The sequence below is a fragment of the Hydra viridissima genome, unplaced genomic scaffold, assembly GCF_058129835.1.
Source record: "Hydra viridissima isolate aposymbiotic clone 2 unplaced genomic scaffold, HvirCarnegie_v1 scaffold_18, whole genome shotgun sequence".
In the NCBI taxonomy this organism is placed as follows: Eukaryota; Metazoa; Cnidaria; class Hydrozoa; order Anthoathecata; family Hydridae; genus Hydra; species Hydra viridissima.
The window spans coordinates 160,894-178,809 of NW_028324317.1; the positions used below are offsets into that span (position 1 = coordinate 160,894).

The window sequence follows — 17,916 nt, forward strand, 5'->3', positions numbered from 1 at the left end:
AGAAAAAATAAAAACTCCCTGACTTTTCCAGGTTTTCCATGACTTTAGCTAAAATTGGCTAATTTTCCAGGTTTTCCAGGTTTTCCAGGTACAGTACGAACCATGTATATATACATATATATATATATATATATATATATATATATATATATATATATATATATATATATATATATATATATATATATATATATATATATATATGACACTATAGCATCAATTTTATAAGGTAATCTTTTTAAACAAACAAAATATTATTTTTCAATGTTTTTTTTTGTATAATTCAAAAAAAAAAATTATAGAATTTCGTCTTCGTTTTCAACACTCACTACTCTTTTTATTTAACAATCTATTTTTCTTTCCACCAGCTCTATTTTTCGCACCTGAAAACCAGCGACTTATTTGACTAGAAATTTGTTTTTCGTTTATCTCAGGAAATCTGATTGTTATTACTTCTAAAATAAACATCTAAACTGTGTATTTTAAGAGTTAAGTAAGAAATGACATAAAATAATACTTTATTCATGTTTGTTAAAGTTAGAAATAAGACAATATACCTAGCAAATATTTGAAAGTTTCTGTGCCAGAAAAATTCAATTTTTTTACACCATTTGACTCTCGTCCAAAGGCACTGTAAAGCACTTGAATATTCGGTAAAATAATCTTTGGAATTACAAAAGATAAATTTTCCGAAAATTTTAATGTACTTTACACATTTAACATCATGAAGCATTTCTAAAAAAAAAAAAATTAATCTATAAATAAAATTTTTATACTAAATATCAAATAATTAAATATAATATTAATTATAAATAAAAAATAATATTTAATAATACATTACTTCGTAGCAGATTTAAAACAAGTATTTCTAGCATTTTTTGAATCAATACTAAATTGTTTACCAGTTTTTGAATCATTACTACATCACTTCAATTGGTTATCAAAACCATGGAAACTCTCTATACGGTTGAATGGTAATTCGTTAATCGTCTGTTCGGTTATTATTTTTTGGATATCAACAGTGTTATTGTTAAGACCACACACACATTGGCAGAAGAAAAGAATTACTCTGGCAAGCTCCAGAAAAACCCTTTGGTGGGAGCAATTTTGACATTTTCCTGATCTCAAAACTATAAAAACTGAAATCATCTATCACCGTCCGCAGAAGAAAAGTGTGTTTAAAATTTTGCTTATTCTTAAAAAATTGAAAATGACAGCATTCAATATTTATTGGCATTTTTACAGTATTATAAATATTCTTTATTCTAGATTGGCATAAAAAACACAAAAGGTAACTGTTTAACAAAAAGTTGCAAAAGTTTATATAACAAATCAAGTTTTTTAACACTATTTTTTTCTAAAACAAAAGATATTCAATAGTTGCTATAAAATAATCTGCAAAATCAGAAGAAACTACAACGGAAAATTGCATCTTTGATAGTTTCATCAATGATCACTAAGCTATGGTTGAGTACAACAGCTTTTACTCAACAAGTTATCCAAGAGTGAAAAAAACAGTTTTTCTCATTGAAGTATTAGAAAATGTGCACTAATTTCTAGTATTCATACTTTTCTCTTTCTTACAAGCTTTTGCTGTTGTAGTCAACCAAACAGGTTTGTAGCCACTTCCCATATTCAGGATGATCCATTGGCCTTTTATATCTACTCCAGTGTAATTTGAAGTTGTGGTGCATAGCCTCTACTGCCTGCTCACTGTATTTTCCTAGTGGTTCCCTTTGTTTTTCAATGAACTCTTTCACGTGGAAAAATACTGCATGAACCTTTGGAGTGATTCTTCCTCTTGTCAGAGACAAGTATGCAGTGTGAAATTCATCAATTCTTTCTACATAGTCAGGTTCCAATTTGTTTCCAAAGCATGCAGAAACCACTGAATCAAATTTTTGCAGTGTGTCAATTGTATCAAAGATGTCAAATGCGCAATCTTGTTCTGCCATTCTCTGGAGAAGATCCACATTCTTCAGCATTTTCTTGCATTCATTGCCAGCAAACTGCCCACCATGAAAAGGCTGTGCTTTAATATGTAAACCATTTAGCCAAGCTGAGACTTTTGGCCAAGACTCCCTTAGAATGTTGTAAAGATGGCTTACAATACCCAGAAGTAGGTGGAGTTCCATTGGTGGAATGACGTCCAAGACAAGTGCTCATTCTCAGATTTAGTAAAAATGAAATTATTTGCAGTTTTAGATTATAATTAGTTTCTCAAACCAGATTATATGTTTTTAATTGTTTTTAATATGAAAATCTAAGGTTACTGCGGCTGTAAAAATGCCAAAAACTTTTAATGCTGTCATTTGCTGTTTTTTATAAAGCATAAATTTAAAAATGAAATTTCTTACACAGACGGTGATGGATGATTTCAGTTTTTATGGTTTTGAGATCAGGAAAGTGTCAAATTTGCTCCCACCAAAGGGTTTTTCTGGAGCTTGCCAGAGTAATTCCTTTCTTCTGCCAATGGGTGTGACTAAATAACGTTCTTGTGATTTTCGCTTCCTCTCTAATACGATATTCAATGCTTCTCCTGGAAGACTCCAGATTAGCTTTCGACGCAGGAACGTCTTTAGCTGTCATGAAAACATATATTTTTATATTTGCATTAGTAAAGAAAAACCACCATTTTAAATAACTAAATCAGTAATTATTAATTAAATTATCATTATCATTATGTAATTTTGTTCTCAATGTTTAACGTCCGTTTCCACACTTGTGAGGTATAAACAAGGTTTCCATAGTGTCATTTTCTTATTCAAGTGAAAAGTTAAATTAATTCTTTACAATGAATGAAGAATTGTAAGTAAAAAAATTCTGACAATATCCTAACCTGCAGAGCCACATGTAGGACAATACTTATAATTTGGATTAAGTGTCACATCTAAAAAAATATTTTCAAAATATTACATTTACAAGTAATGATCAACCTTCTAAAAAAGATTTCATTTTCTTTATTTTTGGGGATTAGAAAGATGAATCATTAGATTGTTCATCACGAGATGACGATCGTTTTTTCTTTACTTTAAAGGAAAAAAAGGACTATTCTGAAATATCACTCTCTCCAGAGCATTCAGTATTATGCTCTAAAACATATAAGATATAGATATCATTTAAAAAAAAAACAAAAAAAAAAAAACAGTAATATGGTTAAATAAATCTTTCGATTTTTTAAAATATTTAAAGTAATATTTGTTTGCAATAATAAAAAAATACCATACCTTTAAACGAAGAGATATCTTTTAAAGATGCTTTTAGTTCAGAGTGGCTTAATTTAACAGGAACAGATTCTCCTTCTGAACTATTTGGATCTTCAAAATTACTGCTCTGTACTACAAATTCAGAGCATGCCCTAATCATCCGTTGCATTCCTTGTTCATAGCTTTCTATAATGCATATATATATATCTATATATATATATATATATATATATATATATATATATATATATATATATATATATATATATATATATATATATATATATATATATATATATATATATATAGAGAGAGAGAAAATGCTTCCTGATGAACCTACTGATGGAGAAACAAACTGCCAAATAAAATGAAAAACTAGATAATTGTTTTTTTTAATTTATTTTTTTGTATATATACATTTATGTATATATATTTATATATTATATATATATATATATATACATATATATATATATATATATATATATATATATATATATATATATATATATATATATATATATATATAAATAGCAAGGCTGGGTAAAAATGTGGTATTTGATTTGCTATATATATATATATATATATATATATATATATATATATATATATATATATATATATAAATACCAAGGCTGGGTAAAAATGTGGTATTTGATTTCAAAACACCATTAGTGTAGTTTTAATGTACTGGAACCATTTAAAAACGAATGTCTATTAATAATTTTGTTTTATATTGATCAATATTTATATTTGAAATAAAGTTTAATAAAGTTACTAAATAATTCAAAGTGAAAATATGAGTTTATTTAATAGAGAATTTCCAACATGCTAAACTGTCAATAATTATGTTCTTAATTCTTAAAAATAGTTATAATGTTTTTATGATCATAAAGGTTTTATATGATGCATCTAAAAAAAAAAAAAACACAAGTTAGCACATCAATAAAATAAAGAGGTGGACTGGAGCTTTAAAGAATTTCTTTGAAAATATGTATGCTTTATTAAACTTCTACATTGGGGTATGCTTTTAAGATGTCCATTTATAAACACTTTATTAATTCAAATAAATCATAGTATGTATTAATATATACTTGAATTATAGTCTTGAAAAAAAATGGCGGTTTCGCTTTTTTTTGTTTTTGAGTTGCGCCCGTAAAAAATCGTTCCTATTTCAAAAGAAATCGTTCCTGTTTCAAGGAAATCTTTCCTGTTTTTCTCCAAGAAATCGTACCTACAGCTATTTTCCGGGAAATCGTTCCGGTTTTATAGAAATCGTTCCGATTTTTTTTAGAAATCGTTCCTATGCGGAACAGTAGGAACGAGTTCTTCGGGGAAATCGTTCCTACGTTTTGAGAAATCGTTCCTTCAACATTCTTATTATTATTATTATTATTATTATTATTATTATTATTATTATTATTATTATTATTATTATTATTATTATTATTATTATTATTATTATTATTATTATTATTATTATTATTATTATTATTATTATTATTATTATTATTATTATTATTATTATTATTATTATTATTATTGTTATTATTATTATTATTATTATTGTTATTATTATTCTATTATTATTATTATTATTATTATTATTATTATTATTATTATTATTATTATTATTATTATTATTATTATTATTATTATTATTATTATTATTATTATTATTATTATTATTACTATTATTAATATTATAATTATTATAACAATTATATAAATAATAATTATTATTATTATCATTTTTAAATTATTAATATAATTATTATATACATATATATACATATATATGTGAATACTAAAATTAGTTTTATTAATATTAACGTTAATATTAGTATCAACGTAGTAACAAGTAAATACTTAAAAATGAAAGTATTAACAGAGACAAAATAGGAAACAGTTTAAAGTTTGAATAATAAAGTTTTGAAAGGCAGTTGTAATAAACAATATTTGTATTCATTTTACGAAATTGTTGTAGGAAAAATAGTTTTTGCAAAATACTCGGTCGTATAAAAAAATACAAACTGTTGCTAGTGAAAAAAAAAACTATGTGCAAGATGCTGCATTTACTCAACCATTTTCGTTAAAAAAAACTAGAGACTTGTAACTTAGACAACATAATTTTACTAATTGCGGGAGATTCAAGAAACAATTATCAAAAAAGTTATATTAAGAATTACTTCTGACAATCTGTTGTGAAAGATTTCTTTGCAGGGCCCCAATACTACAAAGTTATATATTTCACATTTTCACTAGAGGTGAAAAGCAACTTCTTTAGTTTTCTACAAGATTGCGAGGGAAACTTTTAACTATTAAGTTTAGACTTTAGCCTACGCTTTTTAAATAAAGTGCTTAATACTAAAAAACATTGATTTTAGAAGAATCTTTTACATAAACATGAATGAACCATTTATTGATGGAGAAGATGACTCCCGCTCTGAAAGATTCGTGGATACCAATAAAAGTCAAATATAGGAAAGTTCTGACCTTATTGATCTCATTTCTTTTTACCAAGGAGAACTTGTTTTTAAACGGGTTGAAACAGTGAGAAAATCAATTTATTACTTGCGCAAAAACTGGGAAAAGCTTGACCAGTTTATGAACGATTTAATAAGTATTTTGACACAGCAAAATGGCGAGTTTTATCCTGAATTAGAAAAGATTTTTGAACGCAAGCGTAATTGGAGCGATGTTGAGGAAAACACCACAGAATATATACCTCTCAAAGATGAGTTTGATGTAGTACACACGTATACGACAAATAAAGGCTTTAGGGAAATCTGTAAGGTTATCATTAATATATTTCGTGATGAGTCATCAGTAAATTATAACGACAAGATCTTGAACGCTGTGCTTCTTATTGAAATAATTAATATTGACCTCTACAACTACATGCACAAGTATCCGAAATACCAATCTTTTGAGGGCATTGTTTATCGAGGAATGGCCATTCAAAAAGCTATATTTGATGCTTTTGAGAAAATAATGAGTCATTCTGCTGATAAAAGATACATATCTATTCCTATTGGGTTGTGGTCATCTAGACTAAGTTTGGATGTTGCTGTTAACTTTGTAAAAGACGAACTGAAAAAAACTTTGCAAAGTTTTCCACTGGTGTTGAAAATCCACGTGTTGAATCTTGATGATAAACTCTTGCAGTTTTATCGCAAAAATATAAGCAGAGTGTAGTAAGCATTATAAGCGCAATGAATGTGGAGGAAATTTCTTTTTACAAAGATGAAAATGAAGTAATGTTACGAGGTAGCTTTTTCCAAGCTTTAAAGTTCTATTATAAAAATATACAAGATTGATTTCCACGTTTTGGATTTGGTGATGCTTAATACCACCAGAGATCACCTAAGTAATCCTACTTTGCTTAGTTTTATCAAACTATTTTAATTATTACGTCACAATTTTTTTGTTAAAAATGTTTGAAGTTCAAATCTTAACGTTTGAATCAATTGCTTTTTTTTTTTTTCATAGAAAACAGCGTAAAAGATTTGTTTTTTTTAAAGTTTTTATGTAAAACTATTTTTTCAATCCAAAATTCAAGAACTTTGTAACAATGAGAAAGGAAAGCAACTGGTAATCTTGGTGGGGGAGAAATAAGCATAAAAGGAAATGAGATGTTGTTGGTTCAAATATAGATTTCCAAGACTTGTTTGACTTGGCATCTCGGTCTCGGTAACAAGATTTCGTAATTAACAATGGTACAAATTGCAAGTTAAGTAATTCATCAGATTACAGCACCAAATTGATTGGTTTGCACTTCTATATGTTAAAACCTAATACGATTTCATTTCAACGATAAAAGATTTCAAGGAGCTCTCATCGTCTGATGAGATTGATAAGTAATATTCAAGAATATCACAGTAGGAGATGGTTGAAAATCCGTCGGAAGTTCGAATAAGAAATTGAACTTGGTTGAAGTCGACCTTAAAATCTTGAAGAAAATACTTTTTCTAATCGATTTTAAATCATAAACGTTGAGAGATGTTAGAATATTTTTTTAATAAGTGACACTTTTGACTTTATTATTAGTAATGATTTAGTATAGTGGCGCGTTTTATCTTCTCAGACCCCTATTATGTATTCTGTTGGTAGAGCAGCGTGTTCTCAATTTCTCATTTGCATCGGTAAAATGTAAAATCACGCCAAAATAAATTGATTTTTTTTTGAGTCCTCGAAATTTTATCTGGCGTTAGGTGAAAAACTATGAACAGATAAATTGAAAGATTAAAGAAAGAAGTTTAGCAAATGTTAACAAAAGTGTGAGCAGTTGAACATTAAAGTAAGTTGAGAATGTTATTTTTGATATGATTGGAAAGATTTGATCGGATCAGCAATTAAGTGTTGAAGTATTGAGTGTGGTGCAAATTCAATTTTTTTTTTTAAGCTGTTGCGCATATTTATTACAAATGGTAGTCGAAACAGGAAGAAATGTAGTGAGAAGGAGAGCATTACGAGTAAGGAAATGTTAAATAATTTAAATAAAGAGAAAATTGAAAATGAAAGTATAAAAGTTAGTGATTTAAAAGTTAGTGATTCAGATAGGGATTGTTAAAAGTTTAAAACAATATAAAACTGTTTTACCAAAGTTAGAGAAGCCAGTTTTTAATGAAAATCCCATCGAATGGCAGGGTTTCTGAGACCAACTTAACTCATCAATTTATACGCATGAAAGTCTATGTGAAATATATTGGCTTAAGAAAATAGTTGTTTGAGAAACCATTGGCTAATAATTCAGGACAATCACTTAGTTCCCAAAATTATAGTCAATTACAATCTTAACTAACAGATATGGGAATAATAAAGTTTTAGCTTCCACACAAATGAGTTCTTCATTAAAAATGACTTAAATTAAAGACTTCAAGGATCTAAAACGCTTAAGAAAACTTTATAATAATATAGCAAGCTGTGTACGTAATCTTAATTCCCTAAACATAGAAAAAACAATTTACGGCTGTATGATGAACTTTTAATTTTAATTTCCGAAAAATTTGCTGGAGTTGTGGATTTATGTGTATTGATATAAAATTAAAAAATTAAAAAAAAAAAAAAAAAAAAATTTTTTTTTTTTTTTCTTTGTCTGCATTCTTTGTTTTTTGCATTTTTACATTCATTCTGTCGAAATTGATGACATGATTTTTTAAATATAAATTTATTTTAAATTGAAGTATCCAAAAATATTAGTAACGCAAAGCGGTTTCTTGATGACAAGACCATCGGTCTTCTGCAAGTTTCCCGCGTTCTTTGAAGTAATCTCTAATACTTTACAGTTTTATTTTATATAATATTTGTTATAACGTAATCTTGTGATTTTTTTTTTTTTTTTTTTTTTTTTTCTCTTTTTTAACTATACTTAAACTGTAAAGATTGTATTATATATTACGAGTATATAAAGATTAAAGAACAAAAAAAAAAAAAAAAAAAAAATATAGATTGACTTTTTACAAGCCAAGGAGCGATGTGGAAAATATCTTTTAAAACCAAGTTACGATAACAATGAACGTCACAAAATTCTTAAGTACAATCCTAATGTACAAATATCTTTTCATAATTAGTAATACGGTAAGAAGAGTTTTTTAACATTAAGTCTTCATATACAAAATAAACGAGCACAAAAACAAAAAAGTTAACAATGCGTATATTGATAAGAAAACCTTATGATTTCTCATTGTTTAAAGGTTACAAACTTAGACTTTCGCATTGAAAATCAGCAAAAGACATGTTTTATCTGTATAAAATTAGGTCGTTTGTCAAAAGTTTATCATTCTAGTTATTCGTGTTTTCAATTTAATAGGAAACACCACATTTCTATATGCAAAAATTAGCCAACCAATTACATTTCTTGAAAGGGTCTTTATTAGCATTCCACTACAAACAGTTAAGGTTATGTTTTTCAATTAATCAGAAAGTGAGCGAGTGTTTTTCAGAATATTACTTCGCAGTGATAATCAATTGTTATTTTACTAAAAATATATGTAAAAGATTGAAATTGAAGCACTATGATTGCCTGTTATTTGTAGCCCTCAGCAGGGGCAAGAGATATCCCGAGCGTGCAAATTCTACCCACATATTTCAAAGTTAGTTTTTGCTGGTTTTGATGATGGTTTCAAGGGTTTTCCTATTGACTTCATTATTTGTACGATAAACTTATGACAAGTTAAGCTTTTAGAGGGATTGAGGTAGGTTGATGTCCTTTAGCTTTATCGTTGTTCTAGTAAGTGTAATATGTTACCTAATGCCTTCTTTAAGAAGGCATTGGGTAACATATTACACATACTAGAACAGACGATGTTTTAATGTAATAGGGAGTGTGGAAGATATGCGTAGCAGATATGCAATAGATAAACTAAGATGAAATTTACAGAATATTTGGAATGTGGAGAAAACGGAATCAACTGAGGAGTGTGCGTTACATAATTTCGAGAATGATGTTATACATAATTGAGGGTTGTGATTACTATTAGTATTGCTGTTCTGATAGTCATTAAAAGTTACAGTACATTGAACAAATTTAAAACGCTTAATGAGTATGTGAATAGGTTTGCGAATGATGTGATAAAAATAATTCAGAAGAGCAATGAATTAACTAAAGAAAACATCTTGACAGTTGATGAATATGATTCGGCATTAATCAGTTGAAGACTGTAATTTACAAAATCAAGATAACTATAAGAAGCTAAGTTCAACCCCGATGTTGTTTACTGAGAAAAGAAAACTTAATGCCATTAGAAGAACAATTCGGGAAACCGACAATAATTCATTTTGAAAAATTTCCCATTTTTCTACGTGACGGAAACAGATAATTCGCAGAGTTAATTATTGGCAACGCTCATGAACGCGTCATGCATCAGGGTATTAAAACGAAGTTAAGTTGTGTTCGAGCAAGGTTTTGAACTGTTAAAAGAAAAAAACTGTCAAGAATGTTCTGCGTAAGTGTGTCATTTGCAAGAAGGTTAGTGGACGAGCAATTCCAACTCCTGAATTACCTGATTATTGGGTAAAGATTTTATGTTTTTGATTCCAGCTATTGATTAAGATTTTGCTGCACCTCTGTAAGTAAAGAATCATTTGAAAACTGATGCTGCATCTATGGTTTACGTTTTGATTTTCATCAATTCATCTAGTCGTCCAGCTCATCTTAATTAATTCCTAAAATGAGAAAACCTGTTTTCCTTTCACGCAGGGGGATGCCTGATAATTATGAAAGTGATAATTTTAAAACATTGAAATATAGAGAGGTCAGGTTTTTCAATTGAATAACAAAATTTAATTGTTGAGATTACTCATCGGAGTAATCTTAACTAGGAAAGGAATGTGTTTCTTCTTTATAAAATTTTCCAAATAAACATATCTACTAAATGGAAGGCCGTTTCTAGCAAAATAAGCTTTTGAATTGACTCTGAAGGACAATGCTAACTGAATAACTTGACTTTCTATTTTGCAGTTGGCTAGTAATTTATGATAGAAGTTTATTTAATGTTACTTGATTTAAATCGTCCATTTCTGATGAGTGTTGTGTTTGCCTAAGTGAAATACTGTTTGTCAAAAACATAAACATGGTTTATGCTTTAAATTTTTTTCAAACATTTTACTTCCTCATATCAGGTAAGTGGAGTTATGAGTTCTATTCAAAAGATTCTTCAAAATGCAGTTAAAAGCAATAACTTTTTTTTAACTTACTTTTTCACACATATTTATTTTTTCTGAGTTGATCAGGAGATCGAAGTGATAAATAAACAAACTTTGAAGATTAAAAACAAGAGTAATTTTGCATATATTTGTAACATTATTATCGATGAACGTTCTTTTATTGTTTTGTTGAGTGGCTCCTTTATAGCTATGGGGAACTTTAATTCAACTGATACTTATATGTACAAGAAATATTTTATAGCACTAAATTATTCTTCCAAGAATTTCTATCAAATTCATTCTTTCACCCATCTTTTTTAAAATGTGCAAACACAAATATGCATAAAATACTTGATCACTACTTTTTATTTGCTCTGTGTTGTAGCATATTGGATAGTTTAGATGTTTTTTAGCTATATTGAAGATGTCAAACCATAATTATCTTTAGACTTTAGTTATCTTAAAAGATCAATGTTAGATAAGGATTTGTTATCTAACAGAGCTTGACCAATTTTTGTTCTCATTTAAGCTATCTAAAATTTAGAATTTTTTTTATCTACATAAGAAATGAAGATTAAGAAATATTCATGCTATGATTCTTTTAACAAACGCCAAGTATTCTGTTTTTATCTAGAAGCATCGGTTTAGTTGAGGATGAGTTGGTTATAATAGACTCATGGTGTTTGGAAAACCTCTTTTTCAGCCAGAGTAAAGCATTGTAAAGAAAGCTTTTGAAGAAAAGTTACCTTAGGAAACGAGTAGCAGTAATATATACCTGTTCAGCCACCTCGGAGTTTCAAGGGTGAGACTCTGAGGTAATCCTAGGTTGGCCCTTGGATTTTCTCAGAGTCTTACCCTTACTAGCCCAAAGTTGTCAAGGTTATCAACTTTTCACCGCGGATAGCGTGCCGAGTCAGCACTTCCCTCGCGGGGTTGAGCTGCATGCCATTCATGCTGGACAGAGAAGCCATCTTGTTTAATTGGGATACAATATTTGGATAATAAGCTACCTCTCTAATTGAGGTGGTAATGAGATTGTAAAATTGGAGCGAAATGGCAGAAGGTGGGGATGAGAATGTTGATCTTGTATCTAGAGAAGAATTGTCAAAAATTTTTGAAGATCTTATTCATCATTAAGAACGCGAAACTGACCACATACTACCCGATATTCTGTAAATCCACTTCCAGAGGAAAAGGGTGTAAAACGGAGCTTACATAAGTCGGCTGAAATGAATGTTGGTTTGCTCAAAGACGAATTTTATAAAAGAGTTAAAAAAGCATACCAAGATAATCGCTGTTGTTGTAAATCCAAAATCGGCAGAAGTAGAATTATTGATAAAAAAGGTAGGGAATTATCTAAAGTTCGACTTCGAGCGAGGTAATAGGTATTGTAGATCCAATTTATTTGTAACTATCGCGAAGGGCACTGGATGTGCATTCGATAATTGGCTGCAACTAAAGATTCTCATATCGAGGTATCGCTTAATGTCTTCGAGAGTTTTTTTCTGTCTATTTCGTGATTGCACAATGAAGAAGATGAGAGCTACAACTCCCAGAGCAAGCGCAATATTACCGAGTTTAGCGGTAAAGCTGCTAGTAAAGCGCTGCTTTTTCACCCCTCATTCCTGAAACCCAGCTGGACAAGTTAAATCAACATGCTGAACGGTGCACAACATCAAGGTCAACGGAGCTCTACCTAAACCAAAACGATGGTATACTTCTCCAGAAAGAACATACAGAACATGCTGCAGTACTGGGTTATTATCGAAATCATTTTTCAGGGCAGCGTGATCACCCATGGAACAGAATCTCTTAATAAGTCCTGTTTATACTGACGCTGCCATTTGAATGAACCCGGCGCTCATGCTCCTGCCCATCCTCGCAGTATATTCCGAGTACAAAGCAGTCACCTCCTCCGGATCCATCTCTCTGACATCGTCATGCTTTAGTTTCCTCCTGATTATTTTTTTACAGTTTCCACTGCTCACAGCAGCGGCCAACCGACTAAGATAGAGCTTAAAAGAGCAGTCTTTGCGTGGCTCCGTGCTAACCTCGATTGATGAGTCTGAGTTATCCCCAAGCAATTCTTTTAGGATCTCCGCCATTATTGACTTTAAGATATGTCTGTATAGGGTCTTTCTCCAAAATATTAAGCAAGTCAGGGTTGACACACAGATTGCCAGCAAAAACCATGGGATTGCATACAAAGTCATAAAAGCTCGACACCCCTATCACCATAGGTGAATATTAATGTAGCGGCATATTGTCTCGAATTGAGGTGCGATCGGATCTCATCAACTTTAGGCGAGTCTATACCACTCCCATTCTCATCGATTATTTGGATTAAGGAGCTCCTGTCTTTTAAGGGAAGGATCGCCATGGCAATCAGCTGGTCTCTTAAGGGTCGGGAGACTGCCGTATGTCTCTGCGCTATGATTCACAGGCTGTGCTTAATGTGGCACTCGCTTATGACAATTTTTACTGAGTTTTCAATTTTTACTAAAAATTACTGAGTGGTGACTTGCGGGAGACTATTTTCTTTTCTGCGATGAAGTTGTCGAATATGAAGATGCACTCTTCTCTAGGTATTAATTTGGAAAGAACCTTGAGGGTTTTTTGGAGGCTAGTGTGATAAATGATTTTAGGTTTTACTATGAGAAATTTTTGTCGCGCATCAGTTTGGAGTTAACGTACGTCTTGTTCGACCTAAGCGTGGGGCATATCAAAATTTTTATTGCGCCTGGCCGGCGATCATGCAGACGGATGCATAGCTCTATCTTACCTGTGTTTGTCGCGCCGAAGAAAAGATGATGACCTTCTATTGGGTTCGCCATTCCAATTAGTGGTGTCCAACCTTTCTAAAATGATGACCACCAATAAGACTATTTTGCTTGAGTGAGTATCAAAGTCACGTCTGTAATATACTCACGCGATGCTCCTGTCACCAGAAAAATTGAAGTGACCACTGATCCTGTTCCTAACTTCAGACTTAGATTTGACGTGAACGATAATACTCTCACTGTGATCTTAACATTGTACCCGAACGGTGCTTGGCTAAAATGTTGAGAAATTATGACTCCATTGGTGTGAGAAAGTTTATCTTCGAAAACACCGTCAGGATAGAACACTAAATTCATGTCCAAAAAACAAGATAACTTCTCATTGTTTAAAGGTTTAAAAATTAGACTTTCAAATTAAAAATCTAAAACCGCAAAAGAGATTTTTTATATATTTAAAATTAGGTCGTTTGTCAAAATTTTTTCACTCCAACAATTCATGTTGGCATTTTTTTATACTTTATTTTAATGGTTTTGTTGAAGTTAGTAATTGATCATTCTGCATTTTGAAAATATGGTTTTATGTTGCACTGCCAGCACATTCATATATACATACATACATACATACATACATACATACATACATACATACATACATACATACATACATACATACATACATACATACATACATACATACATACATACATACATACATACATACATACATACATACATACATACATACATACATACATACATACATACATACATACATACATACATACATACATACATACATACATACATACATACATACATACATACATACATACATACATACATACATACATACATACATACATACATACATACATACATACATACATACATACATACATACATACATACATACATACATACATACATACATACATACATACATACATACATACATACATACATACATACATACATACATACATACATACATACATACATACATACATACATACATACATACATACATACATACATACATACATACATACATACATACATACATACATACATACATACATACATACATACATACATACATACATACATACATACATACATACATACATACATACATACATACATACATACATACATACATACATACATACATACATACATACATACATACATATCTACATGCATACATACATACATTTAAATTCACAATTATACCGCTTTCTATACAGAAATTCTGGCTCCTCAACATCTGAATCAATTATACCGAAATTATATCTTTGTAAAGTTTTTCTACTACATGACAATGAACTCATTAAAAACAGAGACAAAAATCAATATTTATATGAAATAGCAGATAATAGGATTAAATCTTTTCAAAAACAAGGGCAAATAAAGGACTGTTGCTATATAAAAGCTTTACTTTTAAAATTACAGGAAGAACAGAAATGGTTTCTTACTATTAGAATTTGAATTGAGGAAGAAATGAAAAATATTAGGTTAAATTTTAACATTATGTTTTAACAAACTTTGACATTTTCATGTTTTAAGCTTTGAAAACAATACTTTTTAATTTAAATCTAAAATACTTTTTAAACTTCCTTTTAAATTTTTAGTCTCATACATAGTAGTAAGGCAAATCCGGCTTCCTCTCTGCGCTTGTTAAATGCACCAATATTTGAATAATCGAATTTGGAATTTTTAACTAGAGTAGAAAAGTTAAAAACAGCTTTGAAAAGACGTAAAGACGAAGACTCATCAACCTGTCATATGAATTAATGATGAATAGGTATCGCAAGCGAAAACAAGCAAAAATTATAAAAGCTCAAAAAATATTGTTTTAAGGTGAAGAAGTCGAAGTTTTAAAGTGCAGTAAATGTATTTTAAAATAGTTTTAAGAAGAATTTAAGAAAGAGAATTTTCGTAATTATAGAAATTTTGGATAAATAAGAAGTTTAATTTATGATCGAAAAATTTTTAACAGACAGATGAAGTAAAGAATTAAACAGAAGTCTGAAGAAATATTGATTAAAGAACTTTTAAATTTAAAAAATTAAAGTAAAATATTGATTAAAGAATTAACAAAATTTTTGGCTGCTTCAAATAAAGAAAAAGAAAAAGAGTAAAAAAAAGCAGTAGTTAAAAAAAATATTAATAAACATTTCAAGAACATTAAGAAAGTAATAGTTTTAGTTGAATTAAGGTATTGAATTAAAGAGTGCTAACCATTACGCACTAATACAAGGTGGGGCAGACATATATTATAGCAAAAGTATTGAATATATACAAATGAATTTTGTAATAGCATAATCAAGAACAAGTAAATTTTACAATTTGCCAGTTTTAAAGATGATATCACGCAAATGAGGTCCGTTATTGTCAATACATTGTGTCTGTCGTGTCCGGAAGTTGGTGTTGACTCTTTCCAGCATCTCAATAGGAATGTTGGCGACGGCTTCACGAATGTTATTCTTGAGATGGTTCAGGTTGTTGGGTCTGTCATGGTACACGACGGACCTCAGATATCCCCACAAGAAGTAATCGCAAGACGCAAGATCAGGGGACCTGGCTGGCCACTGAAGATTTGCCCTCAAAGAGATCACGTGCCCAGGAAAAACTTCGTTCAAGAAAACCATGGATGCTCTTGATGTATGCACAGTTGCACCATCTTGCTGGAACCAAACATCGTCCTTGTTCACAGCCCCAGAAAGATGGAAGTGCGCCTCATCGCTGAAGAACACTAGCGTGTTATCAGGCAAGTTGAGAAGGGCCTTACACGCAGCCTCACGAGCATCGAAGTCCCGAGGAATCAGTTCCTGGGCGACTTCAATCTTATAGGGATGGAACTTCAATTTCTCACGAAGGATCCGTCTAACAGAACGAGCTGATAACTCAAGAGCTGATGCATGCTTGAGGGCATATTGTCGGGGTGACTTCAAAATGGATTGCCGCACCGCTTTGATGTTCTGCGGAGATCTTGCAGTCCTTTGGAGACCAGACTTCTTCTTCTTCAAATCTCCAGATTCCCTGAAGTTTTTCACCCACGAAACGATTGACTGTCGTCCTGGAACACGGCTACGAGCTGCAACATTGAGATGAGAAGAAATGCACTCTGTGTGGCGATGATTGATTTACTACAGGAAAAGTATGCCTCAACCGCAAAAGCACGTTCCACGTTCGTCCATTCCATGGCTACTGCAAAGAAAAAAGAAATTAAAATTTTGTTTATATGATGCGGCTCATCATATAAACAAAATTTTACAGTTTGCGCTCTTGACTAAGCCCCTCCTTTAAATTATCGAAGCGAATCAAACTTCAGGAAGGATAATTCAAATAAGCAAGATCCTCTGCCCCACCCTGTAGAACGTTTATTGAGATATATCGTATAATAAAAAAGACCGAGGATGGTAAACGCAACCTTAACCCTATAGCGATTTTACCTTTTCTAATTCTAACCAAACAATCCCCAGAGCTTGTCCTTTTCTAACCAAACAGTCCTAGGCCATCAGCCTTGACCACAACCTCTGGAATACCTTTTTTTTTAACCGTTAGAATCCATACTTTCCCTTCACCACCATAACTTTTGTTGCAATATTGTCAAAGTGTCTGTTATATGCTAGATAAATATATATTTACACAGCCATGTAACAAAAACAAAAAAAAAAGATTAAGTCAGAAAAAATTTATTATTATCTCAATTCTAAAACTTATAGAGCATTTAACATTATATCAGCAAAATCAGATCAGATCAGTAAGTGATGGCATATTTAATGTTCTTTATAACCTTAGTACATCATTGAGGGATAGACTCGATATGTTTGTCAATTTGAACTTGTTTTATTTTTGACCAGGCAGTTTAAGATTACTGATCAAATCTTAGTATCTCTTAACTTAATATATCAACTCAACTAATCATTTAAGGCAATTGCATTACAGCGATTTTATTTGTAATGAACCGCGTTTATTCTATAATGAATGTATATAATTCAGTTATAACAAATTTTTAATTTCACCAATTAAGTTATATCTATTTACGTTATACCTTCCATGCGGTAGTGTGGTCCTAATCCAGAAAATCCTGAAAAGCATCTCCCAAACCATCAAACTTAGAAAAAAAATATTTCACCGGGAAAGCTAAGAAAAGTTGATTCCACTTCATTAAAAAAGATTTATTTTTCCAAAGATATTGTCTAATAGAGGAGGGTAGAGGGGCTAACTGATCTAAGTGCCTAAATGTGTAAAATTTGTTTTTTTACAGTAAATTAATC

The 17,916-nt window shown here is 30.4% G+C and overlaps 2 pseudogenes; one reads left to right on the forward strand and one right to left on the reverse strand.

The window, feature by feature from the left end:
* Positions 1 to 318: 318 nt before the first annotated feature.
* On the reverse strand, positions 319 to 3,375 carry LOC149876688 (uncharacterized; annotated as a pseudogene).
* Positions 3,376 to 5,612: 2,237 nt separating this feature from the next.
* Positions 5,613 to 6,614, forward strand: LOC149876689 (uncharacterized; annotated as a pseudogene).
* The last annotated feature ends 11,302 nt before the right edge of the window (positions 6,615 to 17,916 follow it).